Raw genomic sequence first — 24,483 nt, 5'->3', positions numbered from 1 at the left:
TACCATACTAGTGGTCCGGTAATTTGTAATAAGCCTTGTTCCGCAGATAAAATATATCCCAGGAAAAATTGGATCTCTTGAACCTTTAAATCCCCATCCCCCTATTCTACGGTAAGTGTCTTCACATTGGCTAGCTCCAACAAAAAAATTGTCATACACAGTATTATCTCTACGAATACAAAATTTCCCTAAAGATGGAGTGTCAATATTTATGGCTACATTCACATTTGTCATTCAAATTTTCATCTTCAAATTCCCAAAATCTTGATTTAGTAATTTTTCAATTTTTCATTTTTCTTATATACAGCCCTTCTTTCTTCAGCCATATTCAAAAAGGCTTTTTCTTCACTTCTCATTTTACAAGTCAAATTGTGTCTGAAGGCATATTCGTGCGTCAATTCTTGCGTTACTAAGAAAAATTCTCCCATAACCTTTGCTGGTTTGACTTAAGGGCATTCACAACTTTCAACTTTGCAAATATATCATCAGAATCTGAATAATAATATTCTAATTTCCCTGTATTCTAAAACAAACTTGCTATAACACTACAAGTTATCCCATAGGTAAATGAAAGGGGGTGATAGGTCACCCCCTCTGACACTGAAGCTGGCAACTTCACACACACACACAGCAATCTTGGGCATCCATTGTTCTAACATACTCAGATAATAATCTTGAAAAGGTGTTTCGCGAGTAATCACTAATCGACCTATCCTGATGAATTTCTGGCCTATATACATGTGGTTTATCAGTTTTCAATTCATTATTTTTCCCACTCCTAGTCACATTAGGTTTCATTTTCTCAAAATGTTCTCTAAAAGGAATGATAATAGCTAAAATTAACCATACTAATATTAATAATCCAGTACATATGAACCACATTTTCTAAATATAGAACATTTCGTACCAACATTAGTAGTGGCCATTTGTTTTTTTACACAGCAATTGTTTTACAATTTTCTTTACTCAAATTTCTGTCTCAAATGGTTTTCAGTCTAATTTCATAGTAGTTGTCATATATCAGTACTTCAAGTCTTTTTTATTTTACCTGGTAATATCAGATCAGATGTCTCTTTTCTTTATGTCTCAGATTTTTATTCACTTTCCTGTTTCTTGACCTGTAGAGTTCAGGTTCTCTTGGCTGCTGTTTACTTCCTCAATGGCAGGTAAAAACATATATGTCCGTTCAGGTGATTTGTACTTTTGGTTTGCTCTCCTTACTCTTTTTGGCCTTTGAACAACTTCCATTTTCTTTCCCAACTGCTCTTTCTGAATTGTAATTTCATTCACTTCATCCTCTGGTTTACTTGCTTTGTTAACCAACTTAAATCTCAGTCCATCATTCTCTCTAGGCCAATTATCTCCTTTTCAAGCTGTTTTCGTTTGAGGTTCTGCGGTATTATGTTCCACTCTCCAAGCACTTTTTCTTGGACTCTTTCTCAATTGAGATTCATCTTCACTGTCATCAGTTTCACTTTCAGTATTTTCAACTGTTTCATTTATGATGAGCTTTATAATGTCTGTATCCTTTTCAGAATCAGGTCTTTCTTTGCCTAGCAGTTTCACTCTTTTAGGAACATCTCCATAACTGGTACTTGGAATCTCATCCTTATCATGAGTTATTTCCTCTTTTCCAGTGTCCTGGTTTTGGTTCCTACTTCCACAGTTTTCTGACTGCTCTTCAGTATTCTCCTGACTACCAGTTTTATCTGCACTTTGCTCATTGTCTTTACTGGTCTCAGTTCTTACCAAGTCTCGACATTCAGGTCGATCGTCAAAACTTAGCACATTCACAGTTTCACTTTCTCCTTAAGATGCAGAGCTGGCATCTGAAACCTCCAGATGTCGAAATTGCTGTCGAGCTTTAATATCGGGATTTCTCTCTGGTTCTCCTTCAGAATCAGTTGTGCTTTCACCTTCCTCTTGTGGATTTTCTGATTCAGGTACACGGATGGTTTGGCTGGCGTGCACCCATCTCTTTACTCCAGCACATTTGACAGCAGTTGTACTGACCATAATAACCTGTCTTGGGCGTTGCTACCGCCATACTAAGCAATTTCTTCTTCGGTGTACCTTTATTCGAACCCAGTCTCCAGGTACTAAATCATGAGCTGGATGTTTCTCTTTCGTGTTTGCTTCCGTTCCCACCTGATGGAACACAGAAGTTACCACGTCAGACCGATTTTTGCAGTATTCCAGTATGATGTCAACATTAATAGTTAACAGTTTATCAACTGATACAAAAGCTTGTCTCATCACCCTGCCCATCAAAATCTCATGTGGACTTAATCCAGTCCTTCTGTCAGGTATACTCCTAGGGTCATCAAAACAATTGGCAATGCGTCTGGCCACTTTAGTTCTGTTGCCAAACACATTTTTGCAATTCTGTTTTTTATTGTTCCATTCACTTGTTCAACTACCCCTGAAGCCTCTGGTCTGTAAGCACAGTGTCGTTTTTGACGTATGTCCAATGCTTCACAGATCATCTGTATCAGTTCATTCTGAAAATGAGTGCCACGATCTGTTTCAATCGTTACTGGAAACCCGTATCATGGTATGATCTCACGTAAAAGCAGTTTTGCAACAGTTACTTCATCATTCCTTTGGGTCAGAAAGGCTTCGACCCACCGAAAAAACAAACAAATGATCACCAGCACATATCTGAGTCTATTGCAAGGAGGCATCTCTATGAAATCTAACTGCATTCGTGTAAATTGACCTCCCTCCCGGCCTATGGTTCCCAGACTCACAGTTGTTTTCCCCCCTGGATTGAATTGCTGGCGCACCAGACATTTCTGGCACAAACTCTCAGCAATCATCCTAAACTTTGGATTATACCATGTCTGTCTAAACAGTCTGATCATGGCGTCTCTTCCAACATGAGCTTGACCATGGTACATTCAGGCCATACTGGAAATCATGCTATCAGGCATTACTGGTCTTTCGTCTTTGTAAACCCAACTTTCATCATCTTCTCTTTGTCTACATCCTGTTTTTAGCCAAATGTGTTTTTCTTCTTCACTAGCTTCTTCTTGTATCTGTCTACCCTCTTGCCATGTCTCAACTATCGTGGTTAGCATCAAAGGACTTGAAACATGTTCTTTTTCCCTGTCCCGATTTATGGATGCAAGATTTTTGGCACAGTATTTTGCAATCGAATCGACATACCTGTTACCTCTGGTTATGTAATCGTCTCCCCTCTTGTGGGCGGCGCATTTAACCACTGCAAGTTTATCAGGTAATTGGATGGCATCAATCAACATTTTTACAAATTCAGCATTTCTTATTGGTGATCCTGCAGAAGTTAGATAACCTCCTTAGGACCACAGTTGCCCGTAATCATGGACAACGCCAAAGCCATACTATGGTAACTCTGGTTTCTTTTCTTAGCTCACATACTCGTATCAAAGCAATCAAGTCCGCTATTTGAGTAGAACTAATTCCTTTCAGACAAGATGCTTCTAGAATGTCTGCAACTGTGCAAACTGCGTATCCAGCACTCAAAGCACCCTCCTCTGTTCTCAGTTATGAACCATCAACAAACATTACATAGTCTGACTCAGGCAATGGCTTATCTCTAATGTCAGGTCTTGGTTTTGTACAGTACTCAAGAACATCCAAACATTTGGGATCAACTTCATTTCTTACTTCAACTTCCATAGTATCAGGCAACAATGTAGATGGGTTTACATTTACACAACGTAATCTAGTCACATTGTCTGCACCTAAGATCGTCTTTTCATATCTGGTCATCCTGTTTTTCGTAAGATACTGCTTTTTTGACCTAGTGAGGAGAATCTCCATAGAATGAGGCACATGTACCCTCACAGGAAATCCCATCACTATTCCTTCACTCTGTTCCAGACTCACACTTGTGGCTGCTACTGCTTTCAAAAACCTGGTAAGGCTCTTACAACTGGATCCAAAACAGCTGAAAAATATGCAATTGGTTTTCTTAGCTTTCCATGTCTCTGAATTAATACTGACAATGCACACCCTTCTCGTTCACTGCAATATAACTCAAATTCTTTTTCATAGTCAGGCATTCCTAAGGCTGGAGCTTCACATAGACTTGTTTTTGATTGTTCAAAAGCTTCCATCTCAGTTTTATTCAACACAATGGGGTCTCTGATATCTGCTTTAGTTAATCTCTGCAAGGGGTTTGCTATCAGTGAAAATCCACTAATCCACTGTCTGCAGTAACCAACCATTCCTAAAAACATTCTGACTTGTCTTTGTGTTTTTGGTGGCTGCATCCCTTGTATCATTTTGATTCTTTCTGCAGTAACTTGTCTAACTCCTTTAGCAATCTTATGACCTAAGTATTGCACTTCCTTCTTACAGAATTGTAATTTCGATGGAGACACTTTATGTCCCTCTTCTTCTAAATGGTTCAACAATGCAACAGTATCGGAAATGCATTCATCTTTTGTCTTTGATTCCACTAGCAGGTAATCAATATATTGAACCAATACTGACTTTCCAGGCATGTTTAAACCTTCTAATGATTTCTTTAGTAGCGGATTGAAACTAGATGGACTTTCAGTATCCCCCTGAGGAATTCGGCACCATGCCAAAATACGATCTCCGAACAAGAATGCAAATATTGGCTGGCTTTCTGGGTGTAATGGAACCGTAAAGAATACATTGCACAGGTCAATCACGGTATACCATTCTGCATCATGTGGAATCTGATATAGAATTACTGCTGGATTTTGTATAATCGGGCAGCATGGAACAACAATTTTACTAACCATTCTCAGGTCTTGTACACTCCTAAATGTTCAGTTTGGCTTTTTCAATCCCATTATCGGTAAGTTACAAGGACTACTCTCTATTTCCCTTAAAATGCCTTGTTCAATCATTTTGTTTATTACTGGTGTTATTCCTTCCATCACTTTTGCTGTCCTCTTACACTGGGGAATGTTTGGATAGCTAACTCCTTCTTCAATGGATACTTTCACAGGATCTACGCCTTTCATTAATCCAATATCTTCTCCTGTAAAATCCCACACTTGCTCTTTCACTGTTTCCTTTAGTTCTGCAGGTATCTTTTTTCGATCTAACACAGGAAATAATTCACTCCTTTCTGACTCTAACTTAGACATTGTCATTTTATACAGACTATCTTCATCTGGGGTTTGGAGCTCTATGCCATCTGGTGAACAATATATGGCACAGTTCATTTTGCATAAAATGTCTCTGCCTAAAAGATTTACAGGACTGCTATCACACACCACAAATCGGTGCATGTCTTTGAAATTTCCAATTTCTACTTCGACTGGTTTGGTTAGGGAAGTTTTAATTTGCCTGTTCGCTACACCTTCAACTTGGATGTATTCTCCAGAGAGAGGAAGATTTTGAATTTCCACTGATCTAACAGTAGAACGGGTAGACCAGTGTCCCCTAGGAAAGTTACTTTTACATCATTCACCTTTCCATTCACAAACGGACCAGACTGATCTACCTCAAGAGTGGCTCCAAGCACACACTCTTCTTCCTCTCTCAGGCACAGTAAGAAACTGTCATCTGACTCACTCCCACTTTCTTCTTGCAGCCAATACTGAGGACTCTCACTCACTTTGGGCGATCGGTTTACCTGCTCGTCTCCGCTGAATCCTGTCTCTGCACTGTATCTCTGTAGATTTACACTGTGTGGAAGTGGCGTTTGTGGCACCTGACTTTGCTGGTTAACTACCTGCTGCTGTTGCGGTGGCTGTGGAATTACCTCATTCTGGACCTGTGGATTCAATGATGTATTTTCAGGAATAACTCTTGGTGGATATTTACACTCTTTCTTCCAATGCCCTATCCTGCCGCAATTATGACAAGGGTATTTCTTCTTAAGCTCATCCATATTCCCTACCAATTTAGCTTTAATAAAATTTCCTTTTGGTTTTCCCTGACTTCCAGCAGTAATTTTATTTTCTAATTGTGCCGCTTGATGTTCTGCTACCTTCACTTGTGCCCACATTGTTTTCTCTTTGAGCTTTTTCTGTTTAGCTTCAATCTCATCACTACAGTATTTGGCATGTCTCAGTACTTCATCGACTGAGGATGATTGCCATCCCATTAAACTGTGTCTAATCATGTCTCCTATTTCCGATCTCAATCCAAACACGAATCGATAAACAAAATGACTCGTATCCTTTTCAGTCAATTCTTGTTTTTTTTTTTTTTTAAATTTTTGAAAACCTTTATTGCGCATGATGCAGAAAGACAAATACGGGCCTACAACCATCCGGCCGGCCACAAAACGTTTGAGCGCAGGTGCCAACAATACAGTCCCCCCATGGTGTCAGGCGATATAGCAACAATTACTAACGTACATAACGAGGAATCACATCGCCGGGAGGAAGGAGAAGTACAGGTTAATTTTCAAATTTTACGAAAGAAAGAAAGCAATGAAGGATAGGTGCAAAGGAGATCCGAGTCCGTACATTAACCTCCACATGAGTAGGCAGCAATATTAATGTCAACAATTGCGCGAAGTACCCCTTCAGAGTAGCAGTATAATAGAGCAACAAAGCAAATGACAGGAATCAAGCACATGCCACTCCCAGCGCCACCCACTCCCAACCATCCTCTACCACAGACCCAGAAAGGAAAACAGTTTAAGAAAGCGCAGAAAAGTAAGAAAAAGGCCCATAGAAACTAAATAAGAGAAATAAAATCTACCCCCCCACCCTACACCAATGCGGAGGCTACGGCCTACCCCCCCCGACAATGTGCCTGTCGCCCCATAAAGAACCCGAAATGTAGTAAAAGTAAAGCAAGAGAAGAAGAGAGAAAGAAAGGAAAATAATAAAAATATTACTCTGAAATATAGAGAGTGAGACTAGACCTTCTAATCTACAACTCCCAAAAACTATCAAGGAAGCGGGAGGAGGAGCCCATCCAAACAGTCCCAGCCCCTCGGTCAAGAACACTATCCCCACTCAATTCGCGAGATTAAGAATCAAACATTAATACAAAAGCAGGCAGGGGAAAGTCAGGATAGCGTGTGCGACTTAAACAGATATGTACCAGTCCCAATCCCGGTCCAACCAGCCCAGCAACCGACCGTACATACAGAGTCTAGCCCTGACCCGATCTAATGCAGATCCCAGATCGAAGCACACAAAGAAAGCCCGCCCCCACCCAGACAAAGGACCAACATGGCCGCATACTGAAGGAGAATAAAGCAATCCCACAAAATGGCCATCGAGCGTCACCAGTACTTCCTTCGTCCTGAGCCATCAAGGTCCTTAGTCCATCAGGAGAATATGGGGTCTTCAAAGCGCAGGCTGTAGGCAACAGAAGAGAAACCACCGAAGGGGCCAGCTGGTGTGAGTCCCGGGCATGAGGCAGTAACATTGTTTCAGCCGGCTGAGTATCGAGCCCCGGAGACAAAGGAAACAAAGTATCACAGTCACACACTCTGGTCGGCCGGTGGCAGACATCCACAATGGCAGGGAAAGTCACTGCTCCTCCTTCTGTAGAAAGCAACACTGTACCCCTCATAGGTGCAAGTGGAGGCAGTCCCAGGGTCGATCGGTCCACCGCAATATGTTCTCCCCGTAGATCAGCCGCCATGATGTTCAGGCAGTCACCCAATGCTCTAAAACTCGCCCTCATTTCCAGCCTAAAGTCGGTCAGGGCGGTCAGGATAGATTTGTACGAGAGCGGTGGTTGGGGCGTCCCGCCGTCACGTTCCGGGAGAGGAACAAGCAAACCGGCCCCCAGGCTTCTACGAACAGCATCGCCGGCACACAGGGACGGGCGTCCACCCCCATTCTCCGGGGCGGCGGACCCCATCCGGGTGGTCGAGGAACAGCGCCAATTGCGGCGCGGGTGTACGCGGTCCAGCAGTATTGCAGGGCTCCAAAAACGGAAGATCAGGGGAAATCGAGCCGGCAGCGAGGGGGAATGCGGAGTTACCGGCCACTCTCCAGATCGAGGGGGCAGGCAGCAAGCAACATCCCAAAATGGCCGTGTGCTCCTTCTCTCTCCACACCAGCCTCAGGAAAAGGCGCCCCGCGCAAGTTGCATCCTGAGGGGCAACAGAGCGCCGAGCACAGCGTTCCGCAGTAGGCTGCACAGCAAGGGTCCGAGCCGAGAGGAAAGTGTCGCCCTCCCAGCAGCAGCGGATCCCAGGCAGATCGGCCGCCGCGCAGCCTCTCAGACTCGGGGACGCGCAGCGGCGTAGTCCCGGGGCCAGGGCTCAGTATCTTCACCCAGATTTCTCCGGTTGCCGGGCGAGCTGGGAGGCCCGGAAAAGTCTAAGCAAGTCGGCACAACGTGGTGCACAGTCCGCCACCAAAAGTGAAGGATAAGATGCAGGATATTCAGCGCGGAAGAAAGGTGATCGCCGGAGCCGGGAGCCTACACGTCTTCACTAGTCGCCATCTTGGCTCCTCCCCAGTCAATTCTTCATAACCACTGTACTGCTTGAATACTAACAACAATCTCTCATAAAATGAATGTACAGATTCTTTTGGTTCTTGCAAAGTCCTGTCGATCTTTACTCAATCTGACTCTCTTGGAGGAATCTTATTCTTCAACGACACTATTACTTGATCATATTTACGCAACACTTCAGGTGAAGGAGCACCTGTCACTCTATCTCGAGGATATTCAGTTCTCGGCCAATTCACTGTCACTTTACACTCCACACCATAGGTCTGCTGGTACTACTCTATCAAACAATCCATCTAAATCTTCCCACAGTACTTTTGAAACTTTTACAAATTGATCCATTTGTCGATACCACTCTACTGGCTTTACTCTCAATCTAGGGAAATCATTTGTAAATGATTATATTTCTTGTCTAGTCCAAATAACATGTATAAACCCTCCTGGTATTTCTCTCATTGGGAATTCATTTACTACTTTCTCTTTTTGCCTCATTGGGAATGCCAGTGTGGATTTATCACTAGATTCTTCCTTTTTCTTTGACCATTTCACTCTCCACTTATTCACATCTCCCCATCTTCTCAGTAAAACAATTAGTTCTTTTATCTGGGTCAATCTTCCTGCTGTGTTAATATTCTCAATATCTTTTTCTGAAAAATCTACTCTGTAAGATTTTTGTAATGATTTATGCTTCGAAAAATCTACATCTAATCCTTCGAGTTGGTCATATATAGATTTGGCTTTACAAGTAATACTTTTGCACATAAACATTAACTCATTGTCTTGATATGCCTTTAATCTATCAGTTCCGATGGTTCCAATAATTAATTCTTCCATATCGACTTTCAATCTAGCTACATCTAATAATCTAGGTTCATTGTCTTTCACTTTTAAGGTTTTAAGCCAATCACTTAATTCTTGTTCTGATGGTCCAATTGGAGTTTTTGTTGAATCTAATTTTTCTACATTCATTTCAGGAGTCGCAGAATCCAATTCTGGTCCGGTTGGAAACTTATATGGTAAGCTTTGATTAAAGGTCAATTCAGGTGGTGTCACATTACTTATTCGCCTAATTTCAGACAAATCTGGATACATCTTTTCTTTCACTGTTTGCAAACTCTGATTCAAAGAGGTTGTTAAAGTCGGTTCTTTTATTTTCTGATTTTCAAATACTGGAATTACAGGGCCTATTGATACTGGAACAGTCACAGCTTCTATATTTTTCGTAAGTTCCGGTATTTTTTCTGTTAATTCATTTGCGGAACGTATGTATTCAGAAGTACTTGCTTGTTCTTCGGTTTGTCTCTCTACTCTGGCTACACTCCTTTGCATTTCCTTATCTTGTTTAGGAGTACCGGTAAGTCTAGTTTCCACTAATGGGGTGTTTGAATCATATCTCATTTCTGATCTTTCTGGAAGATCCCTACAATTGGAAAATCTTTTTGGGGTTTCATTAAATCGGTCTTCTATTTGTGGGGCGTTTGGAATGATCCACATAGAACCTGGTTGATATGGTGGTGGTCTCCTATTTAATATCTCCTCCAGCACCGTATCCTCTGATTTATTGTCACCATAATCTTTTCTCGCTATCTCCACATTATTTGATTTCTCTGTGCATTTCTATTTCATCTATTAATCTGACTGGATACATCCCATCACACATATCTGCATTTCTCCATCTATGCATTCTAGTTTCATGTGTTTCTCCCCACAATCCACGTAATCTACCTCTAGTTCCTCTAGGATTTGCCAACCTTTCTCGTTCTAACTCATGCATCTCGTCTTCCCACTCAGTTAGTGCTTCAAATTGAGTCGGTCTAGGTCTTGGTTCAAGCCTCATCATTTTTTCTCTCAAATTTCGTAAAACTGCCTGATTAAAAGATCCTACTTCTGGGAATGCTAATGCACCATCATTTTTGGTATATCTAGCCCAATTCTCAAACCATATACATGTATAATAGGCAAATTTTGTCATCATAAAAGAAGCAGGCGTTTTCGGCGGAGGTAATAATTTTCCCTCCCTTGTTACTATTGCTTTGTCTGTTTTAAATACATTTTTCAATTTCTGAAACCATGAAGGCTTCTTCTTTTCCTCTCCGTAATAGAAATCAATTTTTCTGAATATTTCCTGTCTCTCAAAAGATTGCGCACTCTTCCGTGTACTGCTTCGTAACACCCGCCTATTCACACTATCGTACCAATTAGAACAAGATACGTTTCACTAGCGTTTAACCAATTACTTTGCTGCTTTTGCTGATGCACCAATCAGCTCTTACTCTGTCTTTGTCACGAGGACCAATCCCTGCGCGACACTTTGGACGTCAGCAGTGCTCCGGCCTTTGCAGCGCCGACTGACCCCTCCTTTACAAGGAATATCGAGAAGCTGTATTTACACTTTTATACAACTGAATCGGTTAGTAACTTATACAAATCAACTACATTTGTCTGTTTCGCTAAACCAAAGTGATAGTTTTCTCAATGGTACAAGTATTCTGTATTTCCATTAGACGGTGCTTACCTCTTCTCTACCACATAATTTTACACTCGCTGATAAAGCAGCGCTTACCTCTATCTTTACCCTTCTCACAAGCTCTGGTTAAGCTCTATTACTCTCTCAGCAGTAAGTTTTAAATCAGGATACGCAATGATCCCTGTACTTGAAGGCTAAGATTTTATAGACTGTCCTCGCTATACATTTATCCTTTCATACATAGGTTCCCTATACTTGTGATGTACGACGACACCACTTGTGATATACGACATTACCACTACTTTGAAACAGACTATGCGATGTGCGACTTCACTTGCCACACTTCCCCTGCCTGCAGACAGAGGCACCAGCTTCTCACAATACTCGGAAGCCTTTTCCAGACTACATATAACGTAATACGAACTCGACAACTGTTAGTCATAATTCTGTACACCAAATCTCTGATACATTGACCTATATATTATCCTAGCTAATTCTATAGCAACCTATGCTCTGCTACCAAGCAATTAACTATTGCAGCGCATCGCCGGAAATAATTTCCAAAACTAACATTACCGTTCCCTGAAATAGCCAATCACATACTTATTCACCAGTGGGGCCCATTACACTGTAAATCACTCATACACACTTTCTTCTATTTCATGGATCGGTATGAATCAAAGAAGAGTTGCTGCTTTAGTGGAGTGTCTAATTTTACTAACTATTTATAATATATACATCTGCAGTTTATTTAATTTACCATGGTTTATTATCAACAACAAATTTATTTAAACACACCACCATTATTTGGCGATAGATCTGCTAGTAAAAATTAGGCTAAGGATGAACAAGACCAGCTTTATTCTTCATTTATCTAATTTTTATTTAAAGAAAATTCTCCTAGCATAATAAATATTTATTCACTTCAAATTCATTTTATTGTAATCAGTCATAAAGGAAGAAAGGACATTTTAACTCATACATTTATTTTCATTTAATTCAAATTTTAAGGAAAATTAATACATAATTTGATGTTCATAAGACACAAATATTAGAAAGACCAATAGTTCCCAAAGTCCATTTCTTCATCCTCTCTAACTATTTTCCCTCATCTAAAGACTCCGTACTCACTCAAACAAAGTTTAAAGTCAAAAAGTCAAAGTCCTTACGCTCCAAGGATATTCAGCATTCCGGCAGCATGTCTGGATACACAGATAGAAATCAAAAAGAGCTTTTTTCGAAACTCTGGAACTATTCTTTTATACCCTTTTCTCCTTATTAAACTATCTAAATTTTGAAACATTTGGGGTGTCCGATGATTTTTATTGGCTGTTCCATGGGGTGGATGAGCATAACCTCATCATCTTATTACTTTACTTCCGTCGAGTCAGCTAAATGAAGTTGACTATTGTCTGTGGGTCAACTGGTTCCTACATGTGCTTTAAATTGTTAGTTTGGGATTCTTTCCCAGGGTTCACAATAATTAAGTCCATTCTGTTGGCGGTCATTCAGGGTTTCAGGGCATCTCGTCCTTGACCCATCCCATTTAGCACAGTCAGCTTGTACGGGTCTGCAGCTCCACTCAGCGAGCGCATGCGTCGTTCACATTAATCTCGGAGTCTTACAATCTTCCATCTTTTACTAGGCCTCACATGCCATAACGAGATCTATTATAGAAAGAAACACAATTTAACGTTAATTGGTGAATTATAGCCCTTCTGTTTACCTCCCCCTTACTAAGGTATCCCTGTTAGAGATTACCTAGCAAATAAAGCCACATATATGCATGATTTTCTCACTTGTCTTCCTGTTTCTGCCACAAATAGTCAAACAGTAAGCACATTTATGCCGCTTTTGGTTATATTATAGCTCTGGCATTAGTTTCAGACATCACATTGTCACTCAGTTTGTCGATTATGTTTGCAACACAAGCAATTTTAGTATCCCACGTGTATTTGTGTGTGCATCTTATTCTATGTTGATTCGTTTTATCCAAACCACACAATTAGTTCATGTTACCGTTATGAGAAAGTGACTTCACAAGGGGAATACAAAATTTTGTTTCTCATCTCGCTCCATCACATTACATTACATGTTAACTCTTTAGTTCGCAGTTTATCAGAGAGGGTTAATGAAGAGACCACGAGTTAACATTTACTCCGAAGTAGCCGTACATAGGATCCCAGCAGTCAGCATGTGTGCCCAAATGCTCCACTTAGCAGCTTCATTGTTTGGCGCATGATATCTTGGCATACAGAACAGTCCCCACAAAGAAGAAATATGTGCAGCATTAACTAATTTAACGTGTAGTAAAAGAAACCAGTAAAAAGAAAAAGAGAACCTTGGCACCAATTAGTGGTCGATGCCCACCCCAGAAAAAAAAACAGGATCCTAAAGGAGGATTATTAAGCAGCAGGCAGAGACACCACAGTGTGTCGGAGTGAGGGGGGTCTTTAAGAGTCATTACCAGGGCAGCAGTCCAAGACAGTACAGTTTGCGGGGATAATGGTACATGATGGCCGGTATGTCGGGGCTCTGAATGCTTACATAGTCTGCACAATTGGAAGTAACGTTTGATTCTTATCGGACGGAGTGCTCAATATTGTCTCCTATTGCAGGTAACTATTCAGGCAAGCAGGAATAATAGTTGATCCTGACTGTTCATCGAAAGAGGAGGAAAGGACACTGTTGAGGGACTGTGATGCACCTGGGATGTCCTAATTGGTTGACCTCTGTTGATCTCATGAACTTTATCCCTATTGTTAATGGGATTTGTAGTTTTTATGTTTTACATGGCTGCCATTTGAATAAAGCGAAGAAAAGATAGCATAATCCTCACCTTCGAGTCCTTAATAGAATTAAAACTTTACGTTACCGAAGCTAGGTAATTTTATAGTATTATCCAAACTTGTATTAGCACCCACCCCACAAGAAAGGGAAGCTTGAGGGGTATTTCCTTACTGATACTACACACATGCAGGTAACCTATGATTCCTCTTTTGTGAGGGGTTTGTTGTGCATGCCAGTTAAGGCAATACTAAGGATTAAAATGATCTCACTTAATATGGGATGAAAGGAGCCATCGCCCTCCTCCCTGAGGGGCTCGGCAGTACAGGAAGTATTAACAGGAAGCCCCTGCACTCAAGGAAGCAAACTGAGCTAACATCAGCCCATATCTTGCTGGCCACACTGCCATCCCACCATCATTCTTCTGCTCTACCAGGAATTAATGGGTCTGTCAGTACTATCACCTTCCTCTAACATGATGAGTACTTTTGTTTGTTTTTTGCAAAACCTTTTTATTGGATTTTAGAATTATACATGTCATACAATATTCAGACTCATCTGTTGCGGCATTACAATTGATTCAACATTTCTGTGTTAAATAGCCGAGTGTTTAGTAATGGGGGGGGGAGCGCCTCTCCACCTCTAATGGGGATGCCAGGAAATACAGTTGAAGATGCCGTTGGTAAGGTTACCGTGTCACCCATACCCGTATGACAGTCACTAGTTTTTTGCATAGGGTAATGCTAAATGGTAATCCAGGTTCTGAACTGAACTGGAGATTTGTAACTCGGAAAGTGATCGATGAGGGGCGTATGGGATGGGGGTAGGTGAGACGCAGCTCCATGTTGTAACGCTACATGCGGGCAATGATTTCCACCATTACTAACGGTGCGATCCTCGAAGGGTGGCCTCGGGGGTGAGCTAGTCTGAAGGAGGAGAAATTTTGGAAGGGTAAATGCGTGCTGGGCCCTGGTTCCATCTGGGTGTATTGCGGGGGTTCTTTGCTAGTGGTGTGTGCTTGCTTGAAGTCATGAAGGTGCATCGCCCATTCTAATGAAATAGGTTGCCGTCACGTGTCGCGAGCCTCCTCCTGCCGGATGAGATCTTCTTCGGCCGTACCCCATTTCTTTACTGCCCCCACCATGCTGCCATTGGGGGACCACCCGGTGAGCTCCAGTGCATTGCTGCTCTGCGTTTTACTAGAAGTACGGCCAGCATGGCAAATTTGGTTTCTACCTTCTTTCGCTTCTTGCTCTTATAGATGCCCAGGGCACATGCTTCCCACGTGTGGAAATCTGACAGACCTGTGACTGTTTGTAGTGTGTACCGTTGCCCCAAGAGTTTGTATCGTGGGGCATGTCCAAAACATGTGAATGAATGGAGCGTCGAATGTGGCATCGGGGACAGTCAAAGTGGAACGTCGGGTAAAAACGCTTCAGCCATGCGGGCGTGAGATAAGCATGGTGCAGCACATTAAACTGGAAATTTTTGAATCTTTGATTGCGGGACACTTTTTTGTGGTGTTCTTAGCTATTAGCCACTCTCTATCATGGAGGGCTCGGCCAAAGTCCTCCTCCCAATGGAGCCATAATCGTGTCAGTGGTGCGTGTGTAAGTTCCATATTGGATTTATAAATCCAAGTAATGTGATGTCTGCCAGTCCCCATGCGTAGTAGTATGTGCAACACCGGGTGTGTCTTGGGTTCTCCGTCCCTAAGGTCCCAGGCCTGTCTGCAGTCCGCCACCAGCTGCCGGTGCAGCAGGAATTAACCGACCGGGAGCCCGCTTTCTTCGGCCAAGCCTGCGAACGATATCAGTTGGCCGTCAGTGAATAGGGCTTCCGCTTCGGTGAGCATGTGTTCGGTCCAAATCCTGAGCTCTCCCGCGGTGTAGTACCCGTGCCCCTTGGGGAGGCCTACTAGCGGCAGTAATGGGGAATATATAGGTGTCCCTTTGGACAGACGGTGAATCCGCATGGTGCAGGATCTGGCCACGTTGACCAATAGTGGATGAGCAGGGTTGGGTTTGGTCCCTGGGAGGAGTATTTCGTTCCGGTACTGTTATCTGTCCGTCCTGAGAGTCCATCTCCCCAGCGTGATAGCCATTGCAGTTGCGCTGCCAAAATATAGGCTTCAAAGGACGGGGCACCCATTCCACCCTTATCACGAGGCAACTGCAGGGCTGACAGGGCCACTCGCAATCTGTCTTTCCCCCAAATCAGGGAGATTAGTAATGAATTTAGCTCTTGGAAAAAAGACCGCAGTGGGATGACCGGGATATTAGCAAAGTAGTAGAGGAGCCGGCGCACCATAATCATTTTGGAAAATGCTACCCTCCCTATGGGAGCCACGGGTAGGGTCCACCAGAAGCTAATTTTGCTTTTAAGCCCTCGGAGGGTTCTGTAGTGGTTGCCCTCCAGGATGTCCCGAGGCGTGTGGTCTAGTCTGACACTCAAGTATCGCGAGGCGTCCCCTGTCCATGCTATTGTGGCATCTCCCAGCCGAATTTCTTTATGTGGTGTATTCGGGTGCAGGGGATAGATAGAGGATTTATCCCAGTTCACCCTTAGCACTGCGGCCCTCTCAAAGTCTGCGAGTGTGATCCAGCGAGTGGTGAGGTCCGCTGTGATATGTCTTACATAGATCAGGAAATCATTCGCATATAGGCAGACGCTATGAGTGCGGCCTCTCAACGGAATGCCCCAATGCTCGCCCATCTCTCGTAGTTTTGCCGCCAGTGGTTCCATGGTGATGGCAAATATGACGGGGGCAGGGGGCAACCCTGGCGTGTGCCGCTCATGATCGAAATGGGGGATGAAATGTGGCGACCTATTCTAACCCGTGTGGTGAGGTCAGTGTACTCTATGAATTAGGGCCCTAAGCCCACCCTCCGGAGCACCTCAAATAAATACTGCCATGCCAGGGTATCAAACGCTTTCTCGAAATCCAGTACCAGGCACGCCGCATGCGGGAACCTGCCCGCACCCCGTCCTGGATCTGGAACAACCTACGTTTATTTTGGGAGGTGTTTCTCCCAGGGATGAATCCGCTCTGGTCCGATTGTATCAGTCTGGGGAGTACCTCTGATTCTTTCCGCTAGGATCCTCCCTAGTATTTTGCAGTCCGTGGTCAGGAGGGTGATGGGGCGATAGGAGGCCCAAAGCAGCGGATCCCGATCGGGTTTGGGGAACGTGACCAGCACGGATTCCCGCTTAGGGTTACTCCCTCAATCTCTCTCCAATGCTTCATGAAAGACGGAGCCGAGCTGCGGGACCAACTGCTTAGAGCATGTGGAGTATAATTCTACGGGGAAACAGTCATGTCCCGGAGCCTTGTTTTTGGCCAGGCTGTGAATGGCGGATTTGATCTCAGCCGTTGTGAGTAGAGCGTCTGTCGTCCGCCCCTCGTCTGTTATTTGGGCTATGGTGTCTGTGGTCAGCATACTTCGAATATGTTCCCCCTGTCCTGAATTGGCTCCTTGTATAGTGTGGTGTAGTAATCATGAAAGGCTGAATGAATGTCAGCTTGCGTGTTCACCACCTCCCTAACGGCATTTCAAATGCCGGTGATCGGTTGCGCTTGCGTGTCTTGTCTAATGAGCCAAGCCAGCAGGGTGCCGGCACGATTCCCTTCATTGTGGACTCTAGAGGTGTATGTGCGAAAATTATATCGTCGTAGGTCGGCACATGCCACCTCGTGTTTGGTTTTGGCCTCCGTCAGTTGCGCGGGAGGGAGCACCCGTTGATCTGCTGTCTATCTGCTGTCTTAGATAACTGCGCGACTTGCTGTTCTTTGGTTTGTACCACCCTCTCTAGTGTTTGCCTCACTCCTGTAATTTGCCGGATGCATGCTTCCTGTAAGACTATTTTGAAAGCTTCCCATTCTAGTGATCTAGCTGGTATAGTGCCTGTGTTTTCCGCAAAATAGTGTTGTATGGTTTGGAACTGCTCGTGTTGGAACACCAGGTCTATAAGGCAGTCTTTGGGGAGGTGCCATGTAGGGATCGGTGGTGTGGGTGGGCGACATGCGAGAGTCACAACATGCGCATCGTGATCTGATATGACCCTGCCCAAGTAGTTAGAGTGTCAAATGCGCGGGAGGATAGACTGTGTGCACATGAAGCGGTCTAAGCGAACTCGTAAATTGTGGGGGATAGAATGAAATGAATAGATTTTGGTGGTCGGGTGTGTATGTCACCATGCATCCGTTAACTACCAGTGGGAAGCCCTAGCGCGGAGTCTGACCGTGTGTGTGTGTGGGCTGGGCAGTGTTTGGTGGGGGGTAGGATCAATCTAGTGCAATATCTAGGAAGCAGTTATAATCCCCTCCTAGTATCCATGGGGACGATGTGAACCGCACCAAGGTGATTGTTAGGGTCCCCTAGAAATGTGCCTGGTCTATGTTGGGGGCCTAGATGCTACCTATGAGGATGGGCTGTCCATCTAGCAACCCCTCCAGCAGCGCCTAGCGGCCCTGGGGGTTCACCTTTCTTCCGGTTTCGCAAAAGGGAACTCCGGGCCTAATCCAGAACAGCGTTCCTCCCGCGAAGGCGGAGTAGGTTGTGGCGCAGAATGTGCCACGCCATTTCTTCTGGAGTTTGCTTAATTCCTCTTGAGTGAGGTGGGTCACTTGTAGGGAAATGATCTGCACTTGTTGGCGTTTAACATATGCATATATCACATAGCGTTTCCTGGTTGTGTGCATCCCCCGTACATTTAGGGTTAAAAAAGTGATCCGTGTGTGTCATGGTGGATGATAAGTTATGCTGCGGTAGTGTTGGGTCTCCGGGGGTGTGTATCCTTCCATTCCATTATGGGCGGTAACAAGGGGTCATGGTACATTGGGCGGGTGAACTAAGAACTGGGGTCGGGAAACAGTCCCAATACTGGGGAACTATCGCTGGGGGCTATACGTCCATACTGGCTCTCCTGAAGGAATAGAGCATAAAAAAGTAACCATGGTGTGGTGGTGAGTGCGTGCGAGGTTGATCCTTGGACGGGATTTTGAAGGATCAGTGTTCGTCGTCTGGTCCCGGGAAGCATCGGGACGACGTTGCGTGTGTAACATGGGATAACTGCAGCCTTGTAAGGGGCGGAGAGGCTGTTAGTAGGGCTGCCTTTCGCCTATCTGCTGCGGGGTACTGTGGACAGCGTATCGGTGACAGCCTCCCTTGAGCCACCTTGCATGTTCATCAACTTATGAGAGCCGCTGTCTGGGGGGTGACCTGGGGTACCTTGATTGAGTCTCCCTTAGATGATGTCTCGTCACTGTCCTCCTCTCTCGCCGATGAGAACAGGTGCGGGGCTCTATCCATGTCGTCTGAGGGTGGAGAGGCCAGCAGTGCTGTCAAGGTCTGTAGAGCGTCCCGGCGCTCCTGCATAATTTGCTCCAGATCCGGGGAGTCCAGAGTGGGGCTCTTCGCCACGGTGTTCTCTTCATTCCGCTCTCTGTTTGAGTTGCACTTCCTGGGTCGTGGCGCCCTACGCCTCTGCACTCGTGCAGTCTCTGTCCCGGATAGCTCGGGCAGTGCTGGTCCGCCCAGTCATGCGCCTCTTCTGCGCGTGTAAAAAATATAGCAGAGCCGTTGTGGATAACTTCGAGTCTGGCAGGGAACCGCTAGGAATACTGAATATTACTCGCCCTTAGCCGTCGTTTCACCTCCAGGAATAGCGATCTCTGTTGCTGCACCGCCCGTACATAATCGGGAAAGATCATTACCTGTCTGTCCTCGACCCGGATGGGACCCGATCATCTGGTGGCTTTAAGCACTGCATCACGATCTCTAAAGTGGAGGAATTTCGCCAACATCGGCCGAGGGGGGAGCTCGAGGCTGTGGTCTGCGCGCCGGTACTCTGTGAGCGTGCTCAATGGGGAAAAAAGGCCGAGCGGTCGGCGGCTGGAGTAAAGGACTTCACCCATGCCTCCATGTGCCCCACCGGGTCTGACCCCTTAATTCCTTCCGGCAGCCCATCACCCGGATATTACAGCGTCTCGAGTGTCCCTCCGGGTCTTCCATTTGCTTCTCCATAGTGGATAGACGGGTCAGGACATTGCGGATTGTCGTTTCTTGCTCCTTAACTGTGCGTTGCAGGTCGGCCACGATCTTCCCCCCCCACCCCCCCTCGTTTACCTTGTCAGCTAGCTTTCAATGGTGGCCCCCGATAAGGCTTATGTTGGTCTTCAGGGTGCCGAGCCGCTCCTCCATAGACACCCTGGAAAGTTCAATAGCCGCCAACACTCAGTCCAGATTGTCCGATATGTCGGGCAGGGTCGCAGCAGGCTTGACCTCGGTCTTGTGATGCTGCCTATTCTCGGGCGCCGTCTCCGGCACAGTCAAGGTTTGCGTGGCCCTGGGTTTCCTAATTGTGTCTCCTGGGGTGCCTCGTCCCGTGGTGGGGTGCTGTGGTGCCGGGTTCTGGGTTCCGGAAGATGCTGTGTCGAGCTTCTGTTCCTCTGGGATGGGTCCGGGTTATGCTCTGTCCCACACTCGTCCCACAGAGTATTGCGGGCGCCCTGGTTGTCCAATCTGGGGAGGCTAACCCCCCGCCGCGCCCCAAGGTTGATGCTGTGTGGGTCAGCCTGTAGGGTGGTCGCGGGTCCCTCTCACCTTCTCTGCCCGCCACTCCTGTTGCCAGGCGTCTCGTGAGGCCAGGAGGGCCCAGTCCAAGGCGGCTCTGCGGTGTGCTATGGGGCTGAGGAGGTGTGTGCTGCGTCGCACTCCCTGCGACCGTTGCTTTGTTTCAGGTCGAACACCGGATTGGGCGCCAAGCGGGATGCCGACCCTCCGTCCCAAGGACAGGCATTGATCTAGCTGGGCCTCAGCGGTGGGGGGGGCACCATGCTCTTTCCTCCCCGGTAACAAGCAGCCCTGAGGAGGGTTCCACCACTCACCGTCCCAAAGTCCGTGTAGTCCACTCCCGGCAGGCCCGGATCTCCGCTCCCTCCCCAGGGAGGTTCAGCTGCTGGGCTCACCAGGTGCCATGTCGGAGTCAGGCAGTCTTGCCCCAGACAGGTCTCTGGTTCCTGGCGGCCCGTGAGAGGGAGTCGTCTCGGTGTCTGTAGGATAAACGATCAGTTATATGTAGGTCAGAAGATGAGTTTATTCATATAAAAAGGAAGCACCACCAGCAACACATCCTGTGGCACCGGTCAGCATACATCAACTGACATAACTGTAAATACATACATCAACTGACATAACTGTAAATACATGTAGAACGGCACGATGTCAGATCGTGCCGAGGCATGAGACACTACATTTGAATACAAACATAAAGCGCGTGATAAAGAGAATACGCGTGAGAGAAAAGGCACGTGTGGACATAACAGTGTCTGTTCCTCAGCCACCTAGTGAGTGTCTCCCGGCCGCATTCAGCTGCGACCCGTGCGATGCGTCCCTTGCACTCTGTCTGCTGCACCTCACACGGTGGGTCTCCGAGCACCCGCACGGCGCCCAATGCCTTCCTTGGTGCCTTATCTGCAGATCACTGTTGTCGGGCACGTCGGTTTCTCCGGCCCTTCGGATCCCGATCTCATTGGTCCCGTAATCTGCGCTCCGGTACACACCTCTCATTTCAGGTCCAGATCTCGTGATTTCGGATGGAGGAATGGGTGGGCGCCAACTTGCTGCCAAGTGCCGGGTCCCGTAACGGTGCGGTGTGCTCTGCAGCCCTGCTTCGTTTCCGAAGGGGCTGATCACCGTGGGATGCCCCGTGTGTTCCGACGCCTGGATGTCGGTTTGGTTGCCAGAATTGACGCTGTGAAGTAGGCGATATGCTCGCCTGATTGTGGAGCCTCAGCTTGGCCACGCCCCCCTAACATGATGAGTACTTAGTGAGAAGGTGGCGCTTCCACTGCTGGCAATGTCTCCACCTGTAGTTGACAGCTATCAATCAGTCAATCAATCAGGAGTTTGTTAAAGCGCAACTACTCACCCGTAAGCGTCTCAAGGCGCTAGGGGTGGGGGGGGGGGGTGCAGGTTCCATTCCATCAAGTAGGGGGGTCTGTCGAAGAGCCAGGTATTGAGGTTTCTTGCGAAGATGGGGAGCGATGTTGTCTGTCTGAGGTGGAGCGGAAGGGCGTTCCATGCTTTGGCCGCGAGGAAGGAGAAGGAGCGTCCTCCCGATCTGGTCTTTCTGGTGCGGGGGACCTCGGCGTAGGAGAGCTGGGCTGGTGAGAGAAAGAATGCTGCTTCCCTCCATGTAGGACTATTATGTCTTTTTGTTTGTTACCACACTGTACATCTTGTGTTTCACCGTTCTCTTATTAGTATTAGAAATTGTCTCCTGGGGATGAGTTTCCATACATCTTCCTTGGTTAGGGTTGTCTACCTCTAATCTTCGTATCTACTTCAATTTGGTAAAGACGTTATCTCCTTCCACTTTGGCAATTCCCTTAGAAGACTGTTGTGACATCTCTCTCACTATTCGGGTGTAATTCATGTTCACTATAGCTCCCTATTGCATTGGTCATTTTGTATATACATTTATATATGCTTTTTTCATTGTTGTCCACAGATTGTATCTACTTGCATAGTCATTTTGTGACAAAACACCACTTGGTTAACATATATATTTGAGAAACCTTGATGGGACTTGACCACGCCATGAATTGTACCTTCTGCGCCCTGACGAAGGATTTGTTGGTCTAAATGTCCACTCCGAAACGCGCGTTGGCTTTGTTTGTCTATTGGTCTATTGTGATGTTTTGAAATATTTATTGTGCGATTTTTGTAACGATGGTCTGTTGGATGTATTGTTGTCTTTTGCTTTATTGAGGTATGTCTGGGTTGTTTGGTGTGTTTGTGAGCTGTGGTGTTGCTACGTGTGTTATGATTTTGTACTTTGTCATGGTGGGGCTGTTCTAGAGATTTTATGTATGAATGTATGTATGTATGTATAGGAGTGATTAAGATGTATTATAACTTCATTTGTATATATAATTCCCCCCAAAAAGTTTTTTGATTAAATAAATGAAGAAAAGAGCTCTTTTTTTGGGACAAATATGTTTTTACCTTTGTTTGGATGTATCTCGTATATATTAACCAATTTCTAGCGGGAGGTTTGTTGTTACTGTTCTGGCGCTTCCACTGCTGGCAATGCCTCCACCTGTAGTTGACAGCTAGGAGGTGAGAGAAAGTATGCTTCTTCTCTGCATCAGGGTTAACCCTAATACCAAGATGAATCTTTGTAGGGTATCCACAGACTTACCAAATCACACGGTGCCACAGTGTGACAAACAATATTGGCTCCCATCACACCGTCTCCTGGCAAGGAGCCGATATCACACACTGGCAGTGAAAAAAAGCTTAAAACCACTGTAGTGGATTTCCAGCTCATTTTCCGAGGGATTTCCAGCTCATTTTCCGAGGCTTTGAGCAACCGATGTCCATTAAGGGATGTTTTCACACCCCAGGATATCGGAACTAGCCGCAGCAAGCTTTTTGGGGCCTTGGGAGCAGGATGAGAGCAAAAGTGTCTTGCAGGTACTTCTCGGCACGATGCCCCGTCCCTTCCTCACACGGTTGAGATTATTGTTCAAGTTGGTAGGTTTGTGTCCAGTACCTGCAAGGAGCGTTCTGTGCGCTTGTGCGTTCTTTCATTTTCACCCGCAAGTTTAGTTAACTGGATTTATAACTGAGCACAGGAATCGTATTTGCTCCTTGTGACGAATGTGAGCTTTTAACCTAAATAATGAAGGGAATTTGATAGCTCGGGCTTAGTGGGGCTCTTCGATTCAGTACGTGTGTGCGTTTTAGACTGTTACCCAGGTGATAAGTTAAAGTGACTGAGAATAAAGGCTAAGCAACAGAAGGCTGCTCACAACAACATTGGCTCTACTACCAGGCAGGCGAGGAGTGTAAAAAAACATTTATAAACTTAAGTGAATAGAACAATGCATGAAAGTCAGAGGTTTGCTGCACATGGCCTAAAATCCTATTCCTGTATACAGTGTATTGCTCATGGGTATAGTCAGTAGACATTGCTATATTGTAGCCAGCACAGTGGAGATCGACAGATTGCAGCAGCCAAAACTTTGTTTAGGATAGTTCTTATGTCAGAGGAGTGTGGCACAAGGAGGAAGTAACATCAATTTGGTGAATTGTGACAACATTGTCCCCAATTTATTTGTGTGCTCTTTATTCCGTGCAGTGCATAAAGTAAGTATTTCTCCATTGTGACAATTCGATCATAAATTTGCTCAAACATCAGTGCAGTGCTAGTTGTGTGTACATTTGTTTCCCTGCCGCTTGCAAGCAGACTTCTCTCTGCCTTCATTATCTTTCACATGTAAATGTTATGATGTTTTCCTGTTGCATCATGTTTGTGATGTGAAGCACATAAGGGCCATTTTATGTCTAGTAGCACTGTAGGGCTTGCATTACTCTCCGGTGAGGAAGTAGAAATGAAAGCAGGAAAGCGTTACCTTTTTCTCCTCAAAACTGTTTTCCACTGGTCTCACTTTCCCTTTGATTCTGGGAAGCTTGTGTGGCAAGGTACTGATAGGTGCCCAGGCCACTCTTTAACTTAAGAGCATGGTCACGCTATAGAGGGGTCTCCAACTTTTTCTGAAGAGAGAACTACTTCTGATCAGTGAAAATCGTTGTGAGCTACTGAAGGCTAAACAACTTGTGGATTGTTACCAGCCACTCTAATGTCCATAGAGCCGGATACTATGGCTGAACAAAATACTTTTCTTAGCGCACTGTGACTAAGCTGCCATGTGTGTCACTGGGAGCGCCATCTTTGGGGATGAATGAACATGTGAGTGTATGAATGGGATATAGTTGTATGGTTAATTGAGAGCCTGTGTTGTATGTACTTTCAGCACAGGG

General features: G+C 45.2%; 1 protein-coding gene across 2 annotated transcripts in view; it reads left to right on the top strand.

The window, feature by feature from the left end:
- ARHGAP32 (Rho GTPase activating protein 32) overlaps window positions 1–24,483 on the top strand; it is a 1,359,293-nt gene that overhangs the window by 30,885 nt on the left and 1,303,925 nt on the right. The window lies entirely within an intron of this gene.

This window comes from Lissotriton vulgaris, chromosome 2_1, assembly GCF_964263255.1.
Source record: "Lissotriton vulgaris chromosome 2_1, aLisVul1.2, whole genome shotgun sequence".
NCBI classification, from domain to species: domain Eukaryota; kingdom Metazoa; phylum Chordata; class Amphibia; order Caudata; family Salamandridae; genus Lissotriton; species Lissotriton vulgaris.
Note: the sequence above shows the minus strand (reverse complement) of the source record. Positions and strands in the feature narration are given on the sequence as shown.